General features: G+C 39.3%; 1 protein-coding gene and 1 non-coding gene across 4 annotated transcripts in view; one reads left to right on the top strand and one right to left on the bottom strand.

Annotated features, from left to right (window-relative positions):
* Window positions 1–16,085, top strand: part of sema3h (sema domain, immunoglobulin domain (Ig), short basic domain, secreted, (semaphorin) 3H) — an 89,097-nt gene that overhangs the window by 13,895 nt on the left and 59,117 nt on the right. The gene's annotated exons all lie outside the window — the stretch shown is intronic.
* trnar-ccu (transfer RNA arginine (anticodon CCU)) lies at window positions 2,999–3,071 on the bottom strand. The gene has a single exon. It is a non-coding gene; the product is annotated as a tRNA-Arg (tRNA).

Genomic DNA, 16,085 nt, shown 5'->3' on the forward strand with positions numbered 1-16,085 from the left:
CTGTCAGTGACTCAAAGTGTTGCTGATTGGCACTTCAGATGTTTATGTTCTCGTTGTCAAATGAGGTTTGAACCTTAATCTTAAAGAGTGAGGCTTGAATTTAAAGCTGCTAGATGTTCCTTCTCTTTAAAACTAAAAACTTGGAAGAAAGTGCAAGAAAACTTAAGCTAGAATACTGTGAAGATTCAGATTAGTGCTACATTTACATCAGCACAAAACTGATCTTTTACCTTTTATGTTACCAATCTTACATTGCCATATCTGCATAAGAAACCACAAGAATTTGATTCCATCTGTTTTGCCAGCGATGGAAAGATCAGACATGTCCCACAAAAGGTTGAAAGTCAGACTTCCTTTTCCTGTTTAAAAAGTAAAGATGATGTCAAGTGGCAGATAGTGTGTTTTATCGCCTTGGCTGGATTTAGAGCAGAGACCTCTCATAAGTTTGATGCTCAAAGCTGACTGTAATTTACTGACTATCCATAACCTTCACCAGACAGTTCCCTTTTTCCATGACTGCCCATTTGTGAAATGAAAAGTTAGTGTTAGTGCCCGTTTTTCCAAAGCAAATGTGCATGAAGAAAACCATATGTCTCCAACATGCTTTGAGGCTGAGCCAAGAAGTAGAAAGCACAGATAATTTAAAGACTGCAGCGATTTTTTACTCAGCTGGGTGTGGACCATCGTAGTTCTTAAGTGTTGATTTGGCTCATATAATAAATTCATGCAACAGAGGGTAGTAACTGGTCTGTAAAGAGACACAGTAGTGGTTTTCTGAAAAATCTGTCACCAGTCCAGGTCACTGAGGGCAATTGTTTCCTCTTGGAATGAGTCCACTGCACAGTCATAAACCTCAAATCTCCAACCTCAGCAACATCAACACACACACACACACACACACACACACACACACACACACACACACACACACACACACACACACACACACACACACACACACACACACACACACACACACACCACAGTGACTCGGTGCTTCAGTCAGTTGTTTTTATGCATTTGGCAGCAGGATTACAGAAAAAATCACAAAATATTAGTTGAATTTTGGTGTATTTGTGGCAGATTCTACACTTGTTCACTGTGAATGAATTGCAGGAGATTTTGGCAGACATGTTTATGGGCAACAATTTTAAAAACATAGAAACGTACTAAAACAAAGCTTGAGTGAGTAAAAACATGAACTTGAATGCAAGGTGGTAGTAACGGTATTTATTGCTTTGGGAAGATGCAGCAAGTCGTCTTATGGGTGTATTGGTAAAACAAAGACACAACACTGTAGTTGGTTAAGGCAAGACCTTAATTACTTCTATAGTTTACCCTAATATATATGTTGCAGAAAGACTGGAAATTAACTGAGTTAATCTTATTGAGTGCCTTTAAATCTAAACTGCGAGTTCTTGAGGCTGTTTCCACAATATGCACTTGTTTGTTATAACTTGCTTGTATATTTAATTGTTATTATTTTATTATTATTATTTGTATTTTAATTATGTTTTAACTGTGTTACTTTATAACTGTGCTTTGTACTTGCTGCTGCCTATCTTGGCCAGGACTCCCTTGAAAAAGAGGTTCTTAATCTCAACGGGATCTCTCCTGGTTGAACAAAGGTTAAATAGAAAAAAAAGTTCTCTACACAGTTGACAAAATTATTCCATTTATCAGCAAGAAAGTGTAAAAACAGACAGAATTGCCTGATTTTCCAGTCTCCTACTTTTCTTGAACAAATCGTATGCGACTTTCACCTCTGTCTGCCCAGAAACTTCCATCCATCCATTATCTATACACCGCTCAATCCTGATTAGGGTCGTGGGGGGGAGGCTGAAGCTTATCCCAGCTGACTCACATGAAGGCAGGGGACACCCTGGACAGGTTGCCAGTCTGCATATACAGACAAACAATCACACTTGCATTCACACCTACGGGTAATTTAGAGTAATCAATTAACCTCAGCATGTTTTTGGACTGTGGGAGGAAGCCAGAGTGCCTGGAGAAAACCCACGCATGCACAGGGAGAACATGCAAACTCCATGCAGAAAGATCCCGGGCTCAGGCCGGGACTCGAACCAGGGATTTTCTTGTTGCAAGGTGGAAGCGCTAACCACTACATCGCTGTGCAGCCCACCCAGAAGCTTAATCAAACTAAACTTTAAAACTAGATTTCGTCAGTTATGGGGGATTTCTATTTCAGTGATATTTCACCAAAATCACTTTATTTTGCATATCACATTTAAAACTCTGCAAAACAAAAAATATTTGCAATGACCAAGTAATTTTAAAATCAAAACATTTGCCACTCATAGGCGCAACCTTGACGCTATTTGTGACTCTGCCGCGACCTATAGTCTACTACCAAAAATTCTGAGACTTTTTACTGAACTGCAGGCTGTGTTTACACAAAGCTGATAGAAGACAAGTGTGGAAACAAATTAAAAGTGCAAATAGTGAAATGTCTACAGTATGTGAAGTCGGCATTTGTTTCCAACATGGGTAACATCTTTGGACACTTTGAAAAATCTTGTACATGTTCATTCCATGTTTCCAGGAATAATGAAAGAAATTCAAATTTCCATTTTTCTTTTTATTATTTTTGGAATTACAACTATGTCATACAGCACAGTAGACATTTCTGAGTTCTCACTCCATCTAGTCACGGTGTTGCTGTTTCCACAAAGATACAGAACTTTATACCACAGTGAAAAATGAGCCCTCAGTGAGTAAAAATGTGACAGCGTAGTGGTTTTAAGAACAGGGTCGTCAAACTTTTTAGCCCTCATAATAACAGCGTCAGAGGCTAGTGAACCCAACAACCATAACATACTATAAGTACAATACAACAGTCAAGTCACCTGCATGTGCTAACTGTATTACACCTATCACAGTAAGATGAGTTACCACTTCAGTAAATCCAGTAGAAATTCTCTGAAACACTAGAAGATATATTTTAGCATTCTGCTTCCTGCACACAGAGATCCACACACACCCCAGATGGGATTCAAACCCACAATCCCTGGCTTAGGAGGCCAGTGCCTTGTCCATTAGGCCACTAGGGCTGCAAAATGTGGTCACATAGCAGAGTCACATGTGGTGTCTTCGTGTGTTTGTTCGGCTATCACATGACTTCGTTATGTGCTAGCCTACACTTTGAAATTGAAAAATAAGAGAAAAAAAAAAGAAAAATGCTGCAATTTTTCTTTACAAATACCTCACAAGTTACATGGAGAGAAAGAAAATTGAAACATCATTAACTTTTATTGTAAAATTAACAACTCTGGCTAAAATATGCTATTCCTGACCATTTTTATATGACTTCTGCCAACTGTCTCGTGACATCCCCATGTAATCTCGACCGCTGGTTTAAGCAAGCCAACATTTTTACAACCAGAGTGGACTTTTTGTCTTTGCCTTTTACATTACAATTGTAAAAAAAAAAAATACTGTCTGAAAAATCAGGTGAGAAAACTCAGCCGCTACACTAACATTGTTTTGCCCTGGGTGGCTCCCAAACCAGACTGCAAGTAACTGTCTGAATGCAAACCAAAGAAAACAGTATGTTCTCAGCGAACCCTCTCTCAGAAAATAGAAGTGAAAAAACAGATGAAATTAAACGTAAGCACAGAACAGATTCTAATGTGTGTGTAGCAGCGTAGCCACTCAAACCGAACAGTCTGACGGTGATGATGATGAATAATCACTCACGCTAAGGTCAGAGGTCAAGCTGTCCACGTGGGTCTGGTCTGTCAGTGACAGAGTCCAGACATAGTGTGTATTTGGTTTTAATTCCGCTAAGGTATGTGTGTGTGTGTGAGTGTGGGTGTATGTGTTTGAATGTGTAAGAAGATTTAAGTCTGTGTGGAAAAGTAAGAAGCAATGAGCTGGGAATTAGCTTGTGTGTGTTATGATGTCTTATAGTGGTTCCACAAAAGCAGACAGAACAGGAGGTGATGAATTTGACAGACTGTAAGATGGTTTGCAGTGTTTAAAATGAAATGATCAAGTGAGTGACAGTGGCAGCTCCAGATATCTACTCAATATTGGTTCCATCTGACTTGGTGGTGGTCAGAGAGAAAAATGAGCCCTGGTTGCTCCAATATCCATGCTGTATCCCATGAAGGGTGGCAGACAATTAATTCTGCACCTGTGACAACTCACAACGGAAAGACAAGCACGTCAGGATTTCAAACACTGCAACTGCTCGTTCTGCATTCTGACACTCGCAGCAGGAGTCTACGGCACTGAGAACACCTGCACCCACACAGCCAGACACTTCTGTGGAAGACATAAAGCAGTGCAATCTTAGCATAAGAGAGGAAAGCGGCAAGGCGGTGAGAGTTTGTAACTGCCGTGTGCATGTGCGCGATGTGTCAGAAATGATTTTGTGCGTGCACGCTGTCGTGCACATCTCCACATGAGTGCCCATCTGCGTGCCTATGGGCTTTGTTCCCAGGCTTCTGCAGGCCTCCCACTGTAATTGCACCAGTAATTGGTGAAGTGATAACCCCATTTCCACAGGAAATGTGCCCCGGTTTCCTCACCCCCGCCAACATCATCCCCCTCTGGTGGAGCAGCCACCAAAGACCTCCCCCTGGGAACGTTGCACCAGACAGCTAAAGTTCCCTGGGGCTCAGTGAGTAGATGAACAGACGGACAAAGACAGACGAAACTACACACATGTGTAGCTTTGAAATACACTCACATGGACAATGCTTTGGGCTGTGAGGGAATAATTGGAGAAATTAATAATAAGTGTAGCTTATTGTGTGTGTGTGTATGTGCATGCACAAGCGTGTGTGTGTGTGTGTGTGTGTGTGTGTGTGTGTGTGTGTGTGTGTAGAAACAAGAAGAACTCAATAAAACACCAGAAAAAGAACAAAGTAGGACTCCCATGAGTGCGATAACAATTGAGATAGCAACTATATCCTTTCATCTTCTCTTTCATTTTTATCTTATATGTCACTCACATTTCACTGTGCCTCTACAAAGTTCTACAAGGCTCACAGAGCTATTCTTATTTTGTACTTGAAATATGTTGCAAGGCGTGCGCTCAGCTGGGAAAGTTTCCTCCATAAAACTTGTCAGTGTTCATGAAGTCTGAAATAATCCAGCATTGCCAGCCTGCTAATGAAACCAGCACACGTCCTACCTGTCCAGCACAGCGCAGACCAGGTTTTCAGGTCATTCTTGTGATGCCAGCATGGAAAAGCTGTACTGACGTCCACTGTTTTGTGTGCCAAATTGATCCCGTCCTTTCACACTCTTTCTTTCTTCATTCCTGTTGTGTTGACACCACTGCACCTTGGCTGCAAACCTCACTTTGACATTCACAGCTGAGCTCAGAGCTGGTCATTCATGCTCGGAGACATCCCATCATTGCTGTAAAAGTGGACGCAGAAGGTCACGGAGTAATTTTAACAGACCTCTTGATTATTCCGTTCTGAAGTTGTAATTTTTTGTTGATTTATTATCAAATAACAAACTTTTCCTGTCACTTCCTGAGCTGGAATTAAAGTTAGTTCCAGGAGAAAAATACTCTGACTCTGTTGTTTACTTGTTTCCCTGCAAAATAATTGCTAATCAAAATAATCTGTTTGAGTGGTTTAAAAATAACAGTTTTTTGAACTATAGATGTTTTATGTTTTCTTTACACCGTTACAGGATATTGAGCATTTCTGAGACATTTGAGGACGTCATTCTTGGGTTTTGGGAAGCAAAGATCAACATTTTCTGCCATTTTCTGACACTTTATAGCCCAAAAACTAAGTTCATTACTGTGAAAATAAGTGTTTGTTGCAGACATACTCTAAACACAACAAAGCAGGCAATGAAGGGAACAAGTTTACAAAATTATGTTAAAAAAATTTGAAATTAACATATAAAACATTTTTCAAAGTGCCTCCATGTCTAACTAATAATGACAAAATATGTGGCTCTAAACACAATCAGCATTTTACAGCTTACCATTTCCAGTCTTATGTTCCATTGTTTTCATACTTGTATTCCAAAACCCTGCCTGCAGTTCAGCCTTGCTCAGCTGAAAAGTCCCTGAATTTTTTAACTGACTGTTTGTCGCAGTTCAGTCAGTTGTAGCCTACTGGTTGTGCCTAGAAATGCAGAATTTTTATTTATTTATTTATTTTTTACTGAATCTGATTAGAGCAAATGGTTTATTTTTGGCAATTTTAAACGAGATGCAGAATAAAGGATTTTTGTTGAAATATCTCAATTTTAAACTTAGATTTTGATAAGTTTGCCAACAAATGAATAGTTTAAGAACTGTTTTAAAGTTTCTAGTTCTGATAAATGACATGATTTCGTCAATTTATAAAAAGACAACGTGTGTAGAGAAATCTTGACATTAGTTTGCTTGAGACTGTCAGTTACATTTGCATTTAATTCCTGTCATCTGTTCTATCTTTCTTACTGCCTCTGTTTGGCAGCACACATCCACAGCATGTTTCTGCTGTTGTCTGCACTTTACCGCACTGTCTGAATCAGTCTTTACAGTGTAGTCATGAATCCTGACACCTATAGCTGCTGAACTATTTATAGTAATGTAATTTGAATTTAATGAATTCATTTTAAAGCCACTATTTTTTATCCTAAGACTGTCATCTCTGCAGCAAGACATGTAGCAGATGACATAATGCACACAACAGCGCTGGTGATTAATTTAAACTCGGTGTTGGTTTGCCATGTCAGGACTTCTCTTGAGGGAATGACAAACTTGCTCTTCATTTCTGCTTTTGTACCCATTTATTTACAGTAGCGTACAGCGGCTTGGCTCCAAGACTGAAGCTTCACATTTGAAGTAACAAACATGAGTCTAAAAACACTTTGTCACTGCGTAGGTTAGTGAAAAACTCCATCAATCTAAAGTCGATTTAAAAACAGCTTGACCAGCACAAAACAGAAGTTTAATCTTGGATCGGCGTCCAACTTGCACCATTTCATGATATTGTGCAGGTGTATATGTTCATGAGAATGCATTGCTGTGTGTTCGTACATCTGTGTGCGTGTTGTGCAATGCAGGAATGCTCTTAGCTGTATCACACGCTGCACATTTTCTCTAATCACATCGAGGTCCATCAGAGCTCCCATGACCAGCAGCCTTTAATCTAATATTTACCGCGGGTAAAAATATCCACCCACTGACACACAGACGCACACATACATGAGCAGCGTATAAATAAAAACACTCAAGGCAGAAAACAAGGACAGGCAGACACTGACATAAAGGAACCATTCATGCACACACTTGTTCTTCTGTGCATGCATGGACCCACAGGATTATGTCTTTAGCATGTCTGTTCTTTTACATCTTAACTTTTTCTGTCTTTGATTCCAAGTGACAGGAGTCAGAGGCCAATTGGCTGCGATCAGAGGTCGCAACCCTCATTGACCTCGCTGTCAGCTTGATGTTGATAAGAGTGGCTGCACTCAGCAAGTCTGTGTGTGAAGAACGTAATCAGACTGTGCTGCTTTCAACTCCTTTTCGCTGTTTCGGTTACCTGTTTTTACTTTTCTGTCCTTCAATCTTACCATATGTCTTTCACACTGGTGATAAGAGACACGTGTGTGCTATTTCCACTGAAAAATCATGTTAAACATTGCCATTATTTTATATTTTTTAAGCACACCACTCCCTCCTGCTAACGAGAAACCACCCCACTTCTCTCACTATAAAATAGAGCTAGCAATTGCAAATAGTGTCATGCTAAGCTAAATGTTTTTGCTAGATCCAATAAGAGTCAACTGCAAGAATAGTAAGAATTAAAACTCAACGTTTTTCTACAAAAACCCATTACAAAGAGCTTCCATGTATGAATGTTTAACATTTTGTGAGAATCTGTATCACAAATACCAGCAGGAACATGAAAGTCGGTGAATAATATAGAAATTACTATCTAGCTATTGTCAAACTAATAGAATTTTAAACTTAAAGCTGCCTACAATGCATAATTCATGTCTATATGCTCCTTTCTCCACTATATTTTATTAGTTTTTGCATTCTTGCCTACTTTGTAAGGCATCTTACCTTAATAAGATGTATTATGTTTTATTATGATTATTAGAATTAATAGCTGCAGGATTGTTTGCGGATGAAATCAGTTATGAAGACATATAAGCTTTGATCAAAAAGTTCAGGGACTATTCTCGTAACATGTGCTAGCAGGTCAGGATGTTGCATGACAGTGCACTATAGGGTGTGTTATACCTGTTTTTATGAACACTGGTGAGTGTAAATTTGCAATGTCTAAATGGTTTTTGAACTTGAGCAGAGAAAAAAACCATCAAATTCTATGTCAGTCAGCAATTAAAATGATCCAATCTTCATGTTGAGGATTGTCGCTGGTGACAAGAGGTGGGTCCCCGTCTACCATCAAGACAAGAAACAACAGTTTTTGCAGTAGAAGAGCTGCAGTTTCTGAATCCGGGCATCTTGCACGTTATTTTCTAAAACATTCATGCAATTGTGCACCAGGAACTCATTCCCTAGTGTCAGACTATGATGGTAGAGTTCTACAGTAATGTCCACAAGGAGAATAATTGGCTCAAATCACTGACGCACTGTTTTTTTTGACCACAATAAAAAATGAGATTGCTTCACACTAGTTTTACTCTGCAGTTTTCATCCTCTTTCCCAAAATGAAATTCAAAGTGCAGAAGTGCTAGGACACTGTAAAAGTATACTTCAACAGGAATGTCAGCCAAACTTCAATTAGGTATGGTTTTTTGATTTTTTTTTAGACCCATAGATCTTGTAACTTATTTACCAACCCTTATACACAGATTCAAATATTATTTGGCCTCTTCGTAACAACCAGTTTCTCCCCAGTATAAAGACAGGTCTGATATTTTTTTATGATGTTCTTTGCTTAATGTCCTCCCCTTAATGTGCCACATAACAACTCCCTATTTTGATCAGACTGTTCTTCCAGCTTCCAGTGCAATTTGAACCGAGAGTCCTCTCAAAAGAAAAAAAAAAGAAAAATCAATTTTAATTCAGAGTTTCTGAAAAGGCTGCAGAATTGGAGAACGAATTGCCTCTGGGTCGATAAAATCATCCCAAACTGCTGCCGACGAATGCTGAAACTTTCACTAATGCCTTCAATTTGACTTCTCAAAGCATCCATTCAGAAGTCATTGCAGATTGTGAGGAGAATGTGTTGCCCCTTCATGCCCTTGCTTGGTTAATAACAGCAGAAGATTCAGCAGGTGTTTGTCTTAACATCCTGTTGAATGCTACACAGATGACGCTTTTTGCATCGTGAAATATCCGTAAATGCGTGTGGTTGGTGGTATTTATGAATGTGCCCTCCCACTTAATGGGAGGGCTCCCATTAAGTAAATGGCTTTGATGCCTTGGAAAAACACTCCATTATTCCAAACTGTGCTGCCTGTTGATGAGAAGTGTTGGCCAAGTCATTCATCTGTGCGTGGTGAGTTGTGGTGGATGAGGAAGCGGCCAAGAGACACCCCTCGGCATCCCCCTCCACCCCAACAAATTATGTCGGCATGGTTGCTGTTACCAAGGCGACTGTCCCAAGAGTTAGGGCGGGGTGGATACAGCTGGTGTTTCATAGCTTAGTCAGGGGTGTGCATGGTGGAGAAAAGAATGTGTTTCTTTCTTTCATGCTAAATAAGAGCCAATCATCGTTGTGGGGTCAAGATGTTGACTGGGGCAAAGTTTTCCAAAAATTCTGTGCATGCAGGATAAAGAAAGCAGTACGGAGCTGTATCTAATTTAGTTTCTGCATTGAACATGTGCTGCTGGCTCGCCAACTGCACCAGTTTTCCATCTTTGCAGTTGTAAATGTCTGCGTTTATTTGCGCTTGTGTTGACAAAGCCACTCTCAGTTCCCCTTTTGCAGATCTGAGTCTCATCCTCGGTGCTGAAAGTGCTGATTTAATGAACTCTAAAGCGAGTATGTGTGCCCTATGTCAGCCTGTCTGACCCAGTAGCATCTTGTGACCGCAACAGATGCTGAATGTTGCCAGCGTTTCCACTGCAGAGGTGGTTTCACATTCAATTAAGCCAAGCTTTTTCCTTCGTATTGAATTAAACAAGGTCACAACGCCTCTCATGGCGTGCAGACTGTAATTCAAATGAAGTGGCGGATGCTTGAGTAGGCAGAGCGAGCCGTGAATTCCACCAGGGTTTGATTCCCTGTGAAGAGAGTGGCTCTCACAAACGTCCTTCCTTTCAAATGGAAGCTGCGAGGCTGAGACGTTGAGGAGATATGCTCGGAATTCAAGGAGTTTCAACCTTGAAATGACTGTTGGCAGCTACGTAAATGGACTGTTTTCAAATGTGATTTTATATTGTTTGGAGTTCAACAGTGTGTTTAGGAGTAAGTAAACAGATGAGACCACAAGCTGAAAATGTTATGGGTGCCAACATGAATTCAAAGTAAACATAGCTGAACATGCTGGCTCACTGGGAAACCTACAGTACATTTTTACATTTTCCAAACATAAAACATAATCAAGCAAACTATGTAGGAAATTAGTGTAAAGGCTACACAAAAGTGCATTTACAGAAGACGTGAAGAACAATTTAGCATCCTAACCTCCTATGGAAAGTTGTTTTAATGATTAGGAGTAGTGATAGCTGAAGCTTGGTCAAATTTGCTCTTTAATCTAGAAGGATAAACCACCAGGAAAGCAGCATATTGCCAATTTTACTGTCTTTTCTGAAAGCTTTCTTAATGTAAGCTGCCTAACTCCTCCTGTGTATAGCTAAAAAGTTGTGTACTTGCTAGTCGCTGAATAAGGGGATATACATCACTTTTTTCCAACAGTGGGCAAAAAGCTAATGTCAGACAAATGGAACTGCAACAAGGTTCAACAAATATTATGACATTTGTTTCAGATGACAGTGATTACAAATGGATCTTGAAAGTAGGTTGCACATCTCTGGAACGCCACTTCAGCCTAAAAAATAATCTGTTAAGACGTGGTGATGTGGTGAGTCTCTGCTAGGTTTACTGTTTAGGGCTCAAGCAAACACAAGCGATCAGCCAGATCTGGAGAAAGTTTATTCATAATGACAATTTAGTCAGAAGTTAAGATGACGTTTCCACCAAAACCTTCCTTAGTAAACTGTCTAGGTTTTAATCTCCAGCATGAATTGTTTTGAAGAAGTTGCTCGAAAAAAAAAACAAGCACAGTACAGAATCTGTTTAATTCATTGCACGTTCTGGAATTAATGAAAGCTAGATCAGCGTGAAGCAAAACCATTTATCTCTACTGGCCATTTTCTGAATATCAACACAGTGAGATTTCACCCTGAGCTGCAGTGGAAATTTCTACTATCTACCATTAGTGTGTGAGACTATTCTTTCCTGCTGCGACTGTTTCTCTGTTTTGGATTATCTCTACATTTCCATTGAGTCATGTGTTCTTCTCATTTCCTTTCTGCTCATCCATCTCTTGTGTTTTTGCCTCACTGTCAGCATGTTGTGGTTCCTCTAATTTCCCTCTCCAGGTTTGGCCTTTACTTTCTTTGTCATTTTTCCTCCTCCTGCCTTCTCCCACATCCATCCTTCACCCGTCAACCACCCAATCATCATTTTTCACCTAGTCTAGTTTCTCACCTTTTCGCCTCTTTTTTCATCTCGCTCTCCTCCTCAATCCACCTATCTATGCTCCATTTTTCACTCTGTTATTACACTACCATTTTCCATCGCGCTCTTCCCCTTCATCCCGCTTCCCTCCTAAATCCACATCCTCCTCAATCCACCCACACGTCCATCATTTGCCCCCAGTATGCTATCGAAGCATGATTTTTACAGGAGCTCTCTCCTCCCCCCTCATCGACCTTTTCTCGCCCAATCCCCACCTGTCTTCTCCTATTCCTCTTCCTCCTGCTCATCCTCATTGCCATCCATCAATATTTATTAATTTCCTGCATCAGAATCTCTCTCAGTCCTCCCTCACCTTCTCGTCTGTCGATCATTGCGTCGTGTTTTGACATTTTTTCAGCTTTCTCATCTCGTAGCTGTCTTCACCCATCAGAGCGGTTTCATCTCGTTGTCACTTTGCCGTGTCATTTTTCTCATCTTTCTCTCCCTGCTGTTCATCTTCCCCTCACTTCCGTTCTCCAACTCTATCCACCTTTTGCTATTTTGCCCTCTCAGATTTATTTTGGGGTTTGAATACACGTGGAAAATACAGACATTGACAAAGACAATGATCACATTCAACAAATACCTCATTTTATGTGCACAATTTCTTGATACAACAGAAGAAATGGGCTTCATTCATTTTTGGTTTGTTCAGTTTAGTTAATTACAGTCAAGTGAAAAATAAGGTACATTCCGTGGAAACTGGACCACGAGGAAATCTTTTTCAATCAGTTATTTAACACAAATATTTACTTGATGGATTTTTTTTTGCTATTCTTTCATGCAAAATTCTCTCAGCTGCAAGATGTTTGAGGTTTCTCTTGCACATGTTATCTGTTCCCAGTCCACCCACAACATTTTAAAGGGATTCCAATCTGCAGTCTGGATTTTGATTGACTATTTCTCAACCCTTCATTTCTTCTTTTTGAGCGACTCCTCGGTGGACTTACATGCACCTTCATGTTAAAAGGTCCAGTTCAACCTCATCTTTCAGACAGTATGTTTTTCAAGCACTCTTAAACATGATCCAGAATACAGGTAAATCACAAACAGCACGTTGGCTGATTTCTGAGACAGCAAAGCAATCACAAACCAGAACATTACCAATAGCTTGCTTCACAATTGGCTGGAGCTTCTTCTATAAAGCTGCATCAAACATGTCTACTGTTACTGAGGCCAAAAAAAATCCATCTTTGATTCTTCTGTCCATAATAATAATATCTCAAAAGGCCTGGCCTTTACCTGAGTATTCATTTTATATGTTCTTTTTGGATAACACATTTTCCTGACACACAGTCTATGATGGTGAAATTAGTACAATCTCTTTCTGACTGCAGATGCATGAACCTTGGCTCAACTGTTTTTATGAGTTACCTGCAGATTCTGTCATTAAATTTTTTTGGGTTCTTGCAGACTTCTTTCTACCTCAGACTGTCTCTAGCAGCTCTTGGACTCAGTTTGCTGGGTCGACAGATTCAGAACAATGATCGATTGATTGAAGTCTAAGCCACTTGTAGGGGAATGATTGATTTCAAGTCATTCTTCATGAATCAATTTTTTTCTGAAGTCCTTAGAGAGCTTTTTAGATCTTGCCCTGATGGCACCACACCCTTCTAATGAATTACATCTAATCCAGAACCCCTGACTCTAACTATTTTGAATTTGAAAGTGTAAAAGTGAAATAATGTCAAAAATTAGAAAAATGTAAGTTTTATGCAGCGTTTCTTTAAATCTATTGTCTTCTGTTTAAATGAGGATTGAATATTTGCTTGTTTAAATACAGTGAACACGTCAGTAATGTCCACTGAATGTACTTTTTCTTCACATGACTGTACATACCAACTAGTAACAACAAGCAAAAGTCACATGGGTTCACAGCATGAAACTTCTTAATTGGGTACAGTTGTGGAAACCTGTCATCCCTCCACATCAGACATTTTGATGGATTTGGATTTGGTCCAAACAAATCAGATTCACCTTCCTGTAATTTTAATTAAACATAATGAGATTCGACACCCTTTGATACCGTTTAAATGCATGTGAAGAAATAGATGAAAATGAACATGAAGCGACAAAAGACATGTATGAATGTGGCATGTGTGACGGGTTCCTGAAGAGATGTTTAGACTTTACATACCTGCATTACATGAGCGTTACAATGTAAGAGACCCTAACCCAATGAACTGTAAAACCCACCAGCAGGTTTCAAAGGCTGGTTACTTTAAAAAAATGCCCAAATTACACCATTTGTTATTGTCAGAAACTATAGAAATAGAAATAATCATCAGATTTTCCTTGAACTAGTCTTCTGTGACATGCTGTTCTGTTGGAAAAGTAATCAAATCTATGCTTAAAGATATGAAGTTACATAAAAAAACACTTGTTCTATATCCTCCTGAGAACTGGTTTATTGTAATTTCCTGCTCTTTTGGAGCGAAAACAATAACCTACAATTCAGAATTTTATAAAATATTTTTTTATTTTACATTTTACAGCGTGCCCACTCCAGTGGTAGAACAATTTTACTGTAAAAAAAACCCAAAACAAACAAACCAACAAAAAAAAACAAAAAACAGCGACACTTTAAAATCAAAATAGGCTGAGAAGACAACATGGGTGCCAATCTATTGTCTAATGAAACTTTAAGAAATTAAATTAAATTAAACTGAACATGAACATAAATGAAACTCTCAACAGTCCAGAAGCCTGCATGTTGCTGGAGTCTCCATTTTGTCTCAGCATGAAAACAAAGTTTTTCTCATCCCACCCAAAATGATGAGATATCACTGGAAAGGCCAAGATGCCCTCTATTACATACATCAGGATTTAGATAGATGGATGTAGATAAAAAACAAATGTTCAGAGGGCATAAACCAATGGGCTTGCCAAAAATAAACCATTTACTCTGACCACATTGTCTAAAAACCAATTGAACTTCTGTTTTTCTGCAATACAAATTTTTATTTAAATTAGCATTTTAGGCAATTTGAATGTGCATTTCTGGAGACTGCAGTGTAGTTTGAACTGATAGGGTTTTGTTTAGCTAGCATATCACATTCGCTGAACTTTACATTACATGTTGGCTCTCAGATGTGAACATCACAGTATCTTTAAATGCTTGTAATGTCCTGAGTTTTTCTGCAGTTTGTTCTGTTCAACAATGAGCAGCACAGTTATCTTGAAAGAGAACAAACTTCTGCTTTTGTGCAGATCAGTGTGGTTATTTGGTATCACTGCATATTTTAAATAGTGTCAGCTGAACAAACAAATACAAACTTGAGCTGCTGCAAATATGCTTCAGCATATGGCCTTTCTCTAACCCCAGTCTACCGCCTGCTATTTCTGTATCTATTCTTGCATTTCAGATGCAGCTTGTCATAGATTCTCAGCCTTTCAGAGATAGATCCTTTATATCTTAACTGTGAACATCTCTCCTTGCTTTCTGTTTGCTTTCTCATTCCGTGTTCTTGTCTTTCTTAAACTCATTATTGAACCCACACGTGAACACGCTACAATATATAGGATTTTAAAGAAGAAACGCAGCGGAGCACTAAAGATGTTTTCAGTCATTCATCACTTCTTTCTTGGGTCCTACATTGGCTTCGGTCTGCTGTAGCTCAGATAATTGCCATGTGCTCACAGAGCCACAGCTGTTTGGGCAAAATTTATAGAATGAGGGGCAGCCACAGCGATGTGTCAGCAAATGGATTTAAGTTTTGATGAAGGGAGCTCTGTTTGGTTTGGGTTAAAATGTGGTGGGCAAAGCAAAGGCACAGAATGGAGAAGTTTTATCTTGGTTACCCTGTAATAGGTTCTGCAGCAAAATGGTGCTTACTCATTCCAGATTTTTGTTCTTTTTTATTTTCTGTAAATCAAAATTCAGAATGCCACCCATCTTTAAAGACATAGAAGTTGAACTGGTTTTAACTTTATCAGATTGTACTGAAAAATCTGATCACCACCCCTATCTGCACAAACAGTAGGTAGTTAGTTAGGTTTCTGTCCTAAGTTTACATGTGCTAATGATGTACAGTATACCAGCATTAATGAGTACCTCGTGTTATTTCCATTCTGCTGCCAGACTTGCACATCTTATTCTCACAGGAGCCACCAAGGCAAGAAATTCACACTCTCATGACACTCTGTGGGACATTAACCAGATTATATTGTGGATTATACACCTCGCAGCTTTGTGTCAGTTTAGATTTACCTGCTTGACGAAACAAACCGTGTGTTGGACATCCCTGCAGAGGAGGAAACTCCACATGAATGCCCACCACCGCTTCAGCAACCCAAAACTGTACCAGATAATTCAGATAAAGATTATAAATCATGAAGCCAATTAACAAGCCGCATATGATTTAGAAGCTCCATTATTTGGGTGTGGTTTAAACACTCTTGTGCAACCCTTTGGTGTCATTCGATATAAAGCATTGCAGC

The sequence above is a fragment of the Acanthochromis polyacanthus genome, chromosome 6, assembly GCF_021347895.1.
Source record: "Acanthochromis polyacanthus isolate Apoly-LR-REF ecotype Palm Island chromosome 6, KAUST_Apoly_ChrSc, whole genome shotgun sequence".
Classification (NCBI taxonomy): Eukaryota; Metazoa; Chordata; class Actinopteri; family Pomacentridae; genus Acanthochromis; species Acanthochromis polyacanthus.